The sequence below is a fragment of the Palaemon carinicauda genome, chromosome 18, assembly GCF_036898095.1.
Source record: "Palaemon carinicauda isolate YSFRI2023 chromosome 18, ASM3689809v2, whole genome shotgun sequence".
In the NCBI taxonomy this organism is placed as follows: Eukaryota; Metazoa; Arthropoda; class Malacostraca; order Decapoda; family Palaemonidae; genus Palaemon; species Palaemon carinicauda.
The window spans coordinates 113,258,323-113,270,822 of NC_090742.1; the positions used below are offsets into that span (position 1 = coordinate 113,258,323).

The following is a 12,500-nucleotide window of genomic DNA, read 5'->3' on the forward strand; positions in this document are numbered from 1 at the left end:
TCTCGTGAAAATAAATTTTTGATCTTTATAATCCTATTTTGTTTATCACGTGTTCTATGTCCTAAGTACATATATTCATTAACAAGCTAGAGCGCTTTTGTCCATAACCATTATTTTTTCTTCTCTACATTTTCATTGAATATTATCTTAGATTTAGTCATATTCATTTTCTGTCTTACATTTCTGCTCTCTATTAAAATCTTCTATCATCTTTTGTAATTCCTCCCAATGATTCATTGAATGTAACATGGATAAGAGGGCAAACTAAATTAGAGGACATTCTAACAACATGTAAGAGAACGAAAGGAATATGGGTATGACATATGAAGAGAATGACAAATAATAGATAGACATTAAAATAGCAAAATATATCCATAGAGACTGCAAAAGAAGCAATGAAAGAAAGAGAAGACGATGGATTGACTAGCTGAGAAAATTTTAACGCATAGACTGACCAAGAAGGACCATAAACATATGCGAGCGAAAGGACATGTTTGAGGCCTTTGTCCTGCATTGGCATAGTTACGGCTGATGACGATGGAAGACCATTTATGAAAAAAGTAAATACTATAAAGATGGAGAAGCATATTCAATGGCTCATAGAAAAAAAATTATAATGAATTAATGTTGCTGCTGTGCTACGTCGGTAACTTACTTGATAATCTACGAACACGGATTTCTGATCCCAGTGACCACGAGAATGCGAGCATAGACTTCGGTTCTCCTTTGACGCAATACAAGCAGCGGATGTATAAGTGTATGTAGTCTCTGTCTTTTGGCCAAGTAGGTTTATCGTACTCTCCTAGAAAAGTGAAATATATATATATATATATATATATATATATATATATATATATATATATATATATATATATATATATATATATATATATATATATATATATATATATATATATATATATATATACTGTTCTAAATTCGATAAGGATCACATGTTCTGAAAGCAGTAAATCAACCATGAATATTCGAAAACATAGAACAAGTTGTAATAAGATGTAACTCATTTGATGATTCAGAAATTCATTATAAGATGAAATGTTTTTGATATTGGTTGTTGACAATTTCATTGCAATTTCACCTTAAAGGAGATTAACAAAGATAAACTGTAAAGTGGCAGTTGTCTTTTGATTTCCTCAGCAATGAGGTTGAATGACAACATGGCTACATCTGGTCTATGAGAACTTAGATGTTTGCAATAAATGATGTTTCATTGTTCACAAGGGCATTGCCGACTTCTTCAGGGGTCGTGGGCTTTGCTACACGACTGGAAATGGCAGCCTGCAGTATGTTCCACGTATGCTCAATAGGGTTTAGGTCCTGCCATCGGGCAGACCATTCCATTCAAATATTGTCTTCTGTTCTAGCACGATAGAAAAGTCTGGATCAACCCATGAAGGATGTCCATTCTATAGCTAACGCCTGTCATGGTGTCTCTCCCCATGACCTGCAGAACAGTTCTACGTCTCAGCTCATCCTTTCCCAGACCATAATTGATCCTCCCCCATAACGGTCGTGTTCACTGACGTTGTTTTCTCCGCCACAATTGTTGCCCCCTGTCCGTGAAGTCCAGACAATATCTGGACTCATCTTTGAATAGTACTGGAACTCAATCATTGTCAGTCGTCACATGATCATATTTTCAATTCAAACATTCCTGAGATGTTCGGTCAGTGGAATCCGAACACATGCCTACCTGGAGGAGAGGCCAGCGTTATGGAGACGATTCCATATCGTCTGGATGGATACATTCACACCCGATGCATTTAGGAGGTCGTTTCGTAAGGAGGCAGCTGCTGTCCATGAAGGATGACGTCGTGAAAGAACAGCGGCTTAGTGATCTTGTCATTGTGTAGTCGACCTCTAACGACCACCGCCATGATGGTATGCTCCCGTACCAAAAGTTTGATGCCGGTTCAATGCCTGTTATTAACGCTTAGGCTGACATTAAGAGCATTGCCAACGCCATACCTGTCAACTGTCACGCATCATGCGTAACTCTCACTCATTTTAGCCTCGTATCACACACTCATGCACAGTTACCAAAATCTTACGCCTTGACAAAAATTGGACGAGTATCTTACTTGAGCAGTTGTGGTGTATTTTATGTTGGATATTTCGTTTACTAGAACTAGAATTTTGAAATTGAAGGTATTTGGAAATGTGATTTACTGATTATTTTCAATGGGAAAATTGAGAAAATTATTCTAATATTATTGTGCCAAAAAATACGATCATTTCCTTAATAAATAACTATATAAAAACATAACAAGTTTGTATATATAAATCGTAATGTAAATCATTTTAGAAAGTAACTTATGTCCTGGAGCTTGTACATTATTTCCAAAACAAAAAGAAACACCTATTTGAAACTATATTTCTGAACAAATTTCACGAAAGGGAAAATATTCAGTTAAGAATAATTCATACATGCTTCTCTAAATGATTTATAAAAAGGACGAATAAATCAAAATGATTCACGATAACCCTTTTTGTATGTAAAATATATTCTAATATTCATCTTTTTCCTTTCCAATAAAACTTTAAGAATACATGAAAGTTCTAAGGTCACTCATATGGACATGGACATCGCAATTCTTACCTTTACTTCAATTCTAACATATTCATTTGGTCGCTCCCTAAATATTAGTCCTATAACTTAAACATTTTTGTTTCCAAATAATGAATCTTCCTTTTCTGAGCATTAGACTGTTATATAAAAAGTGTAATTCTTCTCAATCACGCTTGCTTTCTAAAGACACTTCTAATATCCAAGGACAAAAGGTGTTCCGTAGCTAAGTAATATAAAAATTTCTATTTCCTGTATAGCCACCTGAATAACAAAAACTCCTGTTAAATGGTGATGTTCAGTTGTGATTTTTTCCCTATTACAATATTCACATATCAATAAGAAAAAATCTCCTAAAATTCTCGATATCTTTCCTCCTTAACATAAAATTATATCTCTTCTTGAATAAAAATCAATTAACACTTATGTGACGCTTGATATCTTACCTTTTTCCATGAAAATATCAAAATCGTTTCGTAAGACTTTGAAAATAACCGAAGCTAAGCTCCGTCTCTTGATTTGTTTCTCCGTCAAAATACTGTCCTTCTCTGGTTTTTCATCAAGTCTAAGATAAAGAGGCTGAATGCTATTGACCAGGGCTGGATGCTGGGTAACAGACTCGGCTCCTTCTGCAGTTCCTACCATCAGGACGTTCGCATTCGGCCAAAGCCAGAGTTTCTGCTTATCCAAGGTTCTGGAGGTTTCAAAATTATTATTAGTTAAGGGTGTTGAAGAAAATTTGTGATAATAATAATAATAATAATAATAATAATAATAATAATAATAGTAATAATAATAATAATAATAATAATAATAATAATAATAATAATAATAATGATAATAATAATAATAAAAACTGCCATCATTTCCATCGTAATAATGATGATGATAATAAAAGCAGTACAGACAGCAATAATAAGGTTAGAAGAGCCTATGAAAATTATAAAGGTTACCTATGCAGTTCAGAAATTAAGTTCATATCCATAAACTTACATTATGCTTCAACACGCAAAACTGACGGTAATAGGAAGTACTTCGAGAAATGAATAAATAAAATAAACACGCTGTAGTGAATGCTGTTGTGTAATTAGGACAACAGGAGAAATTATAAAATCTGTTAAAAGATAAAGCCATGTGTATTAATGTGTGTGTGTGTGTGTGTTTGGGTGTGTGTTTGTGTTTGTGTGTTTTGACCTCATGCATAAAAATTTAAATATTTCAGCCATTCAAATAAAATTTCATATAAAAATCTAATGCCAAAGGGAACTTTTACACATATTTTTTCGTATTTTCATGGTTACTGACCATCCTCATTTAAGAAAATCTAATGAAATAGTATCTATTCACATTATTAATTAAAGTTACATCGAAAACTAATATGATTGGTTGCTTCATATTCGAAGAGACCGAATCAAATTTTCTTATTAATAAGCTTCACAATGGAGCGTATGTGCTGAATACTTTATTTTTCTGTAATATTCAAGACATTTTATTTACTTAAATGAATAATTGACAAAGTCTTACTTTAGACAATTTTATTACATCTATAATACATCTATTGGAATTTATACCTTATTCTTAATTTTACCGTAACAAATGAAATAAAACCTGTACATAAAGTGATTTAAATTTTAAATATATGTTTCATTTCTCTATTTAAATGTTACTTTTGCCTAATAGAGATCACCATTCACATATAGGAAAAGTTAAACTGCTTCCACTTGGTAAGTGTTTTACTAACATTCTTACCAACTGTCATTTGTACATTTTCCCCTCCATTAAGTTCGAACCTTATATATTCAATCAAAACCTCTTACTATATAGTTTTGACCTACGTTAAAACAAAACGATTCAGATTGTTCACATCTATTTGTAAAACCCTAATATTCAAATTCTTACTTTAAATTCTCTCTATGGCTTCCAAAAATGTTATTTCAGCTAATACCTTTTCCTTCATCGCGTTACTTACAACCACTTATGTAAATCTTGATTCTCTATCATCATCATCATAATCATCATCATCATCATCTCCTTCCACGCCTGCTGAAGGAAAGGGACTCAGTTAGATTTTGCCAGTCGTCTCTATCTTGAGCTTTTAAATCAATACTTCTCCATGCATCATCATCTACTTCACGGTTAATAGTCGTCATCCATAGAGGCCTGGGTCCTCCAACTTTTCTATTGCCTTGGGGAGCTTAGTTGAAATTTTGGTGAACTAATCTCTCTTGGGGAGTACGTAAAAGCATGCTCAAACTATCTCCATCTACCCCTCACCATGATCTCATCCATGATTTTCTATATATGGTGCAACTTTATCTACTAACAACAAGAGCTACCATGCAAAGTTAACATAATTTCAATGATATTTATGAAATTCTAATGTATCAGCAACTTTTTTTTTTATTCTATATGTTACCATGTAGACGGCCGATGTTGGTTACATTGTAAGAGAGACCCCTTTGTAACCAATAACGTTTGTTGCAGGTATCATATGTAAATAACTTATTTCTTAAACTTTTATATAAATGTTTAGATACGAACCAAATTTATAGTATTACAATTCACGTTTAAAAACACAAAAGGTTTTTTTTTTTTTTTTTTTTTTTTTTTTTTTTTTTTTTTTTTTTTTTTTTTGACAAAGAATTTTGATTTGAATTCTTGAATTTTGAAAAATGAATATTTATAAGAGTAGATTCAGAGAAATCGTTTTCATATTAAAAAAGAATAGGAAATAATCACACTAATCATTTTGAGCAAATGGTCTGGCTGAATCTTTTGTCTCATCGATGGCTTGACATCATCTATCATATGCCAAAGTAGAAGACCATCAGGGAAAAAGAGGAAATTTCCCATTGACATTTACCTCAGTATCTGAAGGTCACCGTCGAAGGTGAGGTCAATCATCAAGGTGCGACAGGTCAAAGTAGACATTGCCCAAGCATCCCATAGTAGATGTTCAGAAGGAGTCTGACTCCTCGAATTCAAGTCAAGGATTACTACAGGTACGCTTGAAGTGAAACTTCGTCTGCAAAGGAAAACGTCTTTGATGTGATAGATTGATACAAAACACTTAAACTATAAAGTATTTTTTAAAATAAAGCAGTGAGAATCACTTTTATCACTAGATAGATCATAATGTGGAAGAAAAGGATTAGTAACAAAATCTGTTAAGAGATAAAAACTGTGTGATAATGTGTGTGTGCGCCTATGAACCTATGTTATATTTTTCTTTGAAAATATATCATTGAACAATAGACATAAATTTATGTGGTATGCTTGACGCGAATTCTCGTAACCTTAGCTACCAAGGGTAGCTATAGCCACTAAAGTTTATAAAGCAGGTTATGTAATCATATGATTAATACAATAATCTATGATGAGAATTGTTACAAACTCATAGACAAGTAACGAGTTAATCATTCTCCACATTTAGGACAGTATGATAAAAACTTCAAACAATCATTTGGATATCAGACCTACTGTTAAGTGATATAATTTCTCAGAGTTCGTTGAGGTGGGTAATTCGACTTATAAATACCCGGCAAATAGGTATTTAGCCTTTTTTGAAAGGGAAAAAAAAAACATTTCTCCCAGCAGTGAGTTAACACTAGGTCACATGTGATTAGTCAATATCAATACTATATGACATAGTTGTGATGCAGCGTATATCTTTTCATTGTTAACCATCTTGAAAATAGATTTACCTCACTCTCCAGAGAAAGAACTTTTGGTTGGAATAACGAAGAACAGAACAATTTCATCTATTCCTAATAATTAAAGGTTAATAACCAGCTCTTTCTTTATAAAAATGTTTTGTTGATTGTTAGTATTGCATGGCTCTCAGCTGGAAAGAACTAATTTGCTTCCAAACCAAACATGGACTAATCCTCTATGCGAGAAAAGCTATTTGGGACTCACTGAGGCAAAATCTTCTTTTCCTTTAGACAGGATTCCAGGAAGTAGGACATTTTAAGATTTCGTGGAAAGTGGTACCTGATTTAGTTTTAGGATATTTGCCCATTTAAACTAATGCTTGAGGGAACAAGTGGAGACTTGGGACGTACAGTGCCTTCATGTTATTGGAAAAATGGCTTCTTCCTGTGTTAGATTATGGTAGCACTAATCTCCAATGCATAATCTTTCAAAGATCTTATAAAAAATTCATATAATTTTCCTTATATACTATCATAAACAATATATAGCAAAATGTGCTTGAAAGTTCAAAATACCTTGGGGGTAAAAGGGTTATGAAATTGGAAAAATGTGATTCTTTTTTCAGGATTTCTTGAGAAAAACTTATTTTCCGTTGATAATGAAAATACGGGGTCATTACATCACAAATAAACTAATAGTAATTTGAGATTATATTGTAAATTATCGATGGAGGCACACTATGAAAATTTACTAATAGAATTGCTCTTCTGTAATTTCGTAACCTATAGAAAATAAGAATATATATATATATATATATATATATATATATATATATATATATATATATATATATATATATATATATATTTATATATATTTATATATATATATATATATATGTATATATATATATATATACACATATATATATATATATATATATATATATATATATATATATATATATATATATATATATATTTATATATATGCGTATATATAGATATATATATACATAAATATATATATATATATATGTATATATATATATATATATGTATGTATATATATATATATATATATATATACATATATATTTATATACATATATATATATATATATATATATATATATATATGTGTATATATATATATATATATATATATATATATATATATATATATATATATATATATATATATATTTACAGAATACACACACACAAACACACACACAGACACACACATGTATATATATATATATATATATATATATATATATATATATATATATATATATATATATATATATATATACATTATATGATAAATTTTGCACATTTAACCGTGACTTTTCATATTTTAAATAACCCATATATTTTAATACATTAATGTCTTTCTTGGTAGCTAAATGTTACGGTAACTGTCATACAGGCATCCTGGACCATATTTCGAAACCCAGCTGGTCAGATGCTATTGTGTCTGAAAGATTTCGTCTAGAAACTCTGATCCCGATGTCTTTAAATGAATCCACACGTTATAGTAATAAAATATATTGTTTTTTCGAAATATATATATATATATATATATATATATATATATATATATATATATATATATATACATATATATATATATATATATATATATATATATATATATATACATATATATACATATATATATATGTATATATATATATATATATATATATATATATATATATATATATATATGTATATGTATATATACATATATATATATATATATATATATATATATATATATATATATATATATATATATATATATATATATATATATACATATATATATATATATATATGTGTGCATATATATATATATATATATATATATATATATATATATATATATATATATATATATATATATATAACATAATATGCGTCCTTGAACATTAAAAAAAAAGATTATTACAATTCACAAAAATAACAATGATTTACAACTGTACCTTAAAATGTTGATAACTATTGAATTATCACTGTCCATTGTTGCAATCATGAAATTGCATCTGGAGGTCTCGATATTCAACAATTCCCACAATGATTTGGTCACCATAGATAAAAAAATCATAGGCATTCAGAAACATTGAATGATTTCCATGCGAAAAAAGAGTCATGTAATCGGCAGCCATAGATACAGAATCACTATCCTTTCTTGCTACATGAAATTCCTTCTGATTTTGCAGATTTTTTGTTGTTATTACATCAGTTTTTGATGTAACGTAGTTGACGAAGAACACCAGCAGCATATGAACAAATTTCTTGAACAGCATTCTGTGAAAAGAAAAAGACTTATGCATATGTTTTGTAGGTTTTAAAACAACAGAAAAGAAGATAAAAACATAGACAAATAGACGAAATAAAGTTACAATCCAAGTAGATTACTAGCGCTGGTAACCCAAGTCATAATAGAAAACTATGTCATATAAGTATCGTACAGACTAAGGTATATAATGTATTTATTCGACCAGTTTTTTAAATTCTTATCATAAATATAAAGAAAAGCTGCTTAAGCTGTGTTAGTAGGAGGCACGTTATTTTTTTTTTATTTTTTTTTTGTTTTCAAATTAAAGACAAGCAGGATGTGAAATTATGTTTTTTCTTTTATTTGTTTTCAACATAAGATTACGCCTTTTTGTAAAGCTTTTTTTGGTAGGAAGAGGAAGCCATGTCTTTTACTTTCAATGAGACACTTTATTGCCAGTACATCTTCTTAGGTGTTTTTTCAAGCTAATAGAAAGTAGATAGATAGAATTTTTTTTAAAAAACTAGAGAAATTGTTGATATAAATCAACTCTTACCATTATTTTCTGTTTAATTTTTGGTTTAATTTTTTGAATAGAGGGCTCTCATGATGTTTCGTTTTATGTTTCATGATAGAAGGAAAAATCCACGTAAGTTTATCATCTATATCTAATTTATTAGAAAATCTAGGAAATCTCATAACCCTTCCATACTGTAAATGGGACAGACAATAAGTACAAAAGATTTTTATTCAGGTAGAATAATCTACTGTACAAACTGAAGAGGAAATCATTCACGTTTTTTTTTTCTATTAGTCACTCTAATTCCTATAATCGTTTTATAATTTTGGAAGTTAAGAGCTTCAAAACCAACCCATCGTCCTCTAATCTTGGGTAGTGCTTAAGCCTCCGCACCATGGTCTTCCACTGTCATGGATTAGAATTTTCTTGCTTGAGAGTACACCCAGGCACGCTGTTCTATCTTATTTCTCTCTCTCGTGTTTCTTTTTATTTTCTATAGTTTACATATGAAAGATAAAAATGAATGTTGTTACGGTTCATAATATATCTATTTCGGTTGTTTATTACTTCTCTTGTAGTTTATTTATTTATTTATTTATTTTTTTTTTTACACAGATCTTTTCACAATATTAGATTTCATAACTTAAATGACAAAACTCATAAACAAGTGTTTAATATTATGTAATTCTACTTTCTGATTTATGAAGAAAAAAAAAATATGATGACTAAATAGATTTATAAAAGAAGGTATTTTTACATGTCTTTTTTCTTAGTTACCATGAATGTTCATTTAACCTACATTTTATTATATTTTTTCTGAGTAGGATTTAAGCTAAAAATTACATTCTCGCTCAATCATAGGCGATAGTATTTTAAGGATATATATATATATATATATATATATATATATATATATATATATATATATATATATATATATATATATATATATATATATATGTGTGTGTGTGTGTGTATATATATATATATATATATATATATATATATATATATATATATATATATATATATATATGTGTGTGTGTGTGTGTGTGTGTGTGTGTATATATATATATATATATATATATATATATATATATATATATATATATATATATATATATATATATATATATATATATTATTCTCTAGACTTTATCTTATATGAAATTGTCAATATTTGAAATACTTGGAATTGTTTTTTTCTATAATAATTATATTCGTTTTTCAGACACGTGCTACTCTGATGTTTTGACAATTACTTTGCCGCTCTAAAAGTAAATCCAAGTCATTAATTTAGAAAAAAAAATATTTAAATCCCTAATAGTTAGATTTAGCTACCTTTGCATTTCAATATTTTACCTCATGATCATATCCTCCTACGGCTATTGACGCAAATGTCCTCGGTTAGATGCCGCCAGTCGTCTCTATTTTGAGCTTTTAATTCAATACTTCTCCATTCATTATCTCCTACTTCGCGCTTCATAGTCCTCAGCAATTTAGGCCAAGGCCTTCTAACTCTTCTAATGCCTTGAGGAACCCAGCTGAACGTTTGGTGAACTAATCTCTCTTGGGGAGTACGAAGAGCATTCCCAAACCCTCTCCATCTACCCCTCTTCATGATCTTATCCGCATATGGCACTCGAGTATTGTCTCTTATAGTCTCATTTCTATTCCTGTCCTATCATTTAACTCCCAATATCCTTAAGAGTGCTTTGTTCTCGAGTCTAATAAATCTATTGGCGATGGTTTCATTGACATATCATATCAATATTTCTACTTACCTTAATTTAAATGTTCCAAACATAAATAAAGTTAAAAAACAATGAACCGGTAAGCCAGCCTGCTGATAAAGAGTCAAGGAAGAGATTGTAAATACATTGAAATAATTGATGGAGAAAGTATACTTGTTATTGTCATTTATTATTCTATTCCCATTTTTCAAGTACAGAGCAAAGTCATCAAGGTGTAGGATAAAAGCAAACAGGAATGTCAAGGAAAGTTCGAGTTTTCATAAATGTCACATATTTTTATTTATTAGTGTTTTTTTTTTTTTTTTTTTTTGTGCATGGCATAAGTAAATAAGTCAAAACTTTACAGAATTTATGATGTAAAAATAAAAAACTTAATTTTAATTAGAAATTTTCCGTAAAACTGTACTGTTCGCAGCCGCATTTTCGTAAATACATTCGACCGTAAATTTTACCCTATTTTGTTATCATATTTTATCGGTGAACATAATATCACTCTCTAACGTCAATATGTCCGTTTTTAACGGCAATTGCCTTAGCAACATTTAATCCAGGATTATTATTATTATTATCTTTTTTAATTTTTAACAATGTAGATTTCCTTAGATAATCGACAATCCTAGTAATTAACCAATGTTGACTACTGTCTAATATCTTTAGGATCTTAAATTTATGTCGACTATCAAAAAATTTTTCATTCTATTTTGATGAGAATAAAATGTTTGATTGATGGATATACCTTTTAGTTTTTTATTTGAGCGAAAGAGAGCGAATGGATAAGGTGCTTGTGTTTAGCTGCAGGTTCTAATGCGTCTCTCTATAAGATCCAAAAGTAATGTAGAGAGTTTTATGTTGATACATCTGAGGCAAAACCAGAAACATCAGCAAACTGATATATGAAATATTTTCTTACTCACCTCGTCGAAATAACCGCGTTGGTGAGAAGCAAATCACTCGGCGACTGAGAGGTTGGAAGATCACTAGTCTATTTAAGATCTACTGCAGTTGCCAACAAGGGATTTTTAGCGTGAGAGTCTAATTACCCGTGAAGAAACAGTTTAAAAATCAATGAGAGTATCAATCATTTGGCAGTAGAACCTATCTAATTTAGTTGTATAATTTTTGTTGGAAACCTTTCGTAATCATTAATCTATCTTATTTCTTTTCTTCTTGTTTTGTTAAAGTTTTTTATAGTTTATATGGGAAATATTTATTTTAATGTTACTGTTCTTAAAATATTCTATTTTTCCTTGTTTCCTTTCATCACTGGGTTACTTTCCCTGTTGGAGCCCCTGCGCTTATAACATATCCTGCTAATAATAATAATAATAATAATAATAATAATAATAATAATAATAATAATAATAATAATAATAATAATAATAATTTGCAATAGGGAGAAAAAAAACTGATTCATTATCTCTATTTTCATATCTGTGTCTCTCTCTTAATGAAAATATTATCTAGTTTTAAATGGCAGACAAACATTTTCAATCCTTTACATCTTTCAAAAGGCTTTGAATCTTCATAATCAGTCAAAAAGGTTTTATACATTTTTTTTTTATTTTGGAATCATAAGATGTCACATATATTTATCCCTAAAGTAAAATTACTTAAATTCCTTTGGGATTTATACGAGGAGAAGTGAAATTGTTATATTTACATTAATTATTTTTCTTACTATGAGAAGAGTATATTA

At 29.2% G+C, this 12,500-nt stretch overlaps 1 pseudogene; it reads right to left on the minus strand.

The window, feature by feature from the left end:
- Positions 1-8,341, minus strand: part of LOC137657496 (probable glutamate receptor) — a 32,679-nt pseudogene extending 24,338 nt beyond the window's left edge.
- Positions 8,342-12,500: the final 4,159 nt, after the last annotated feature.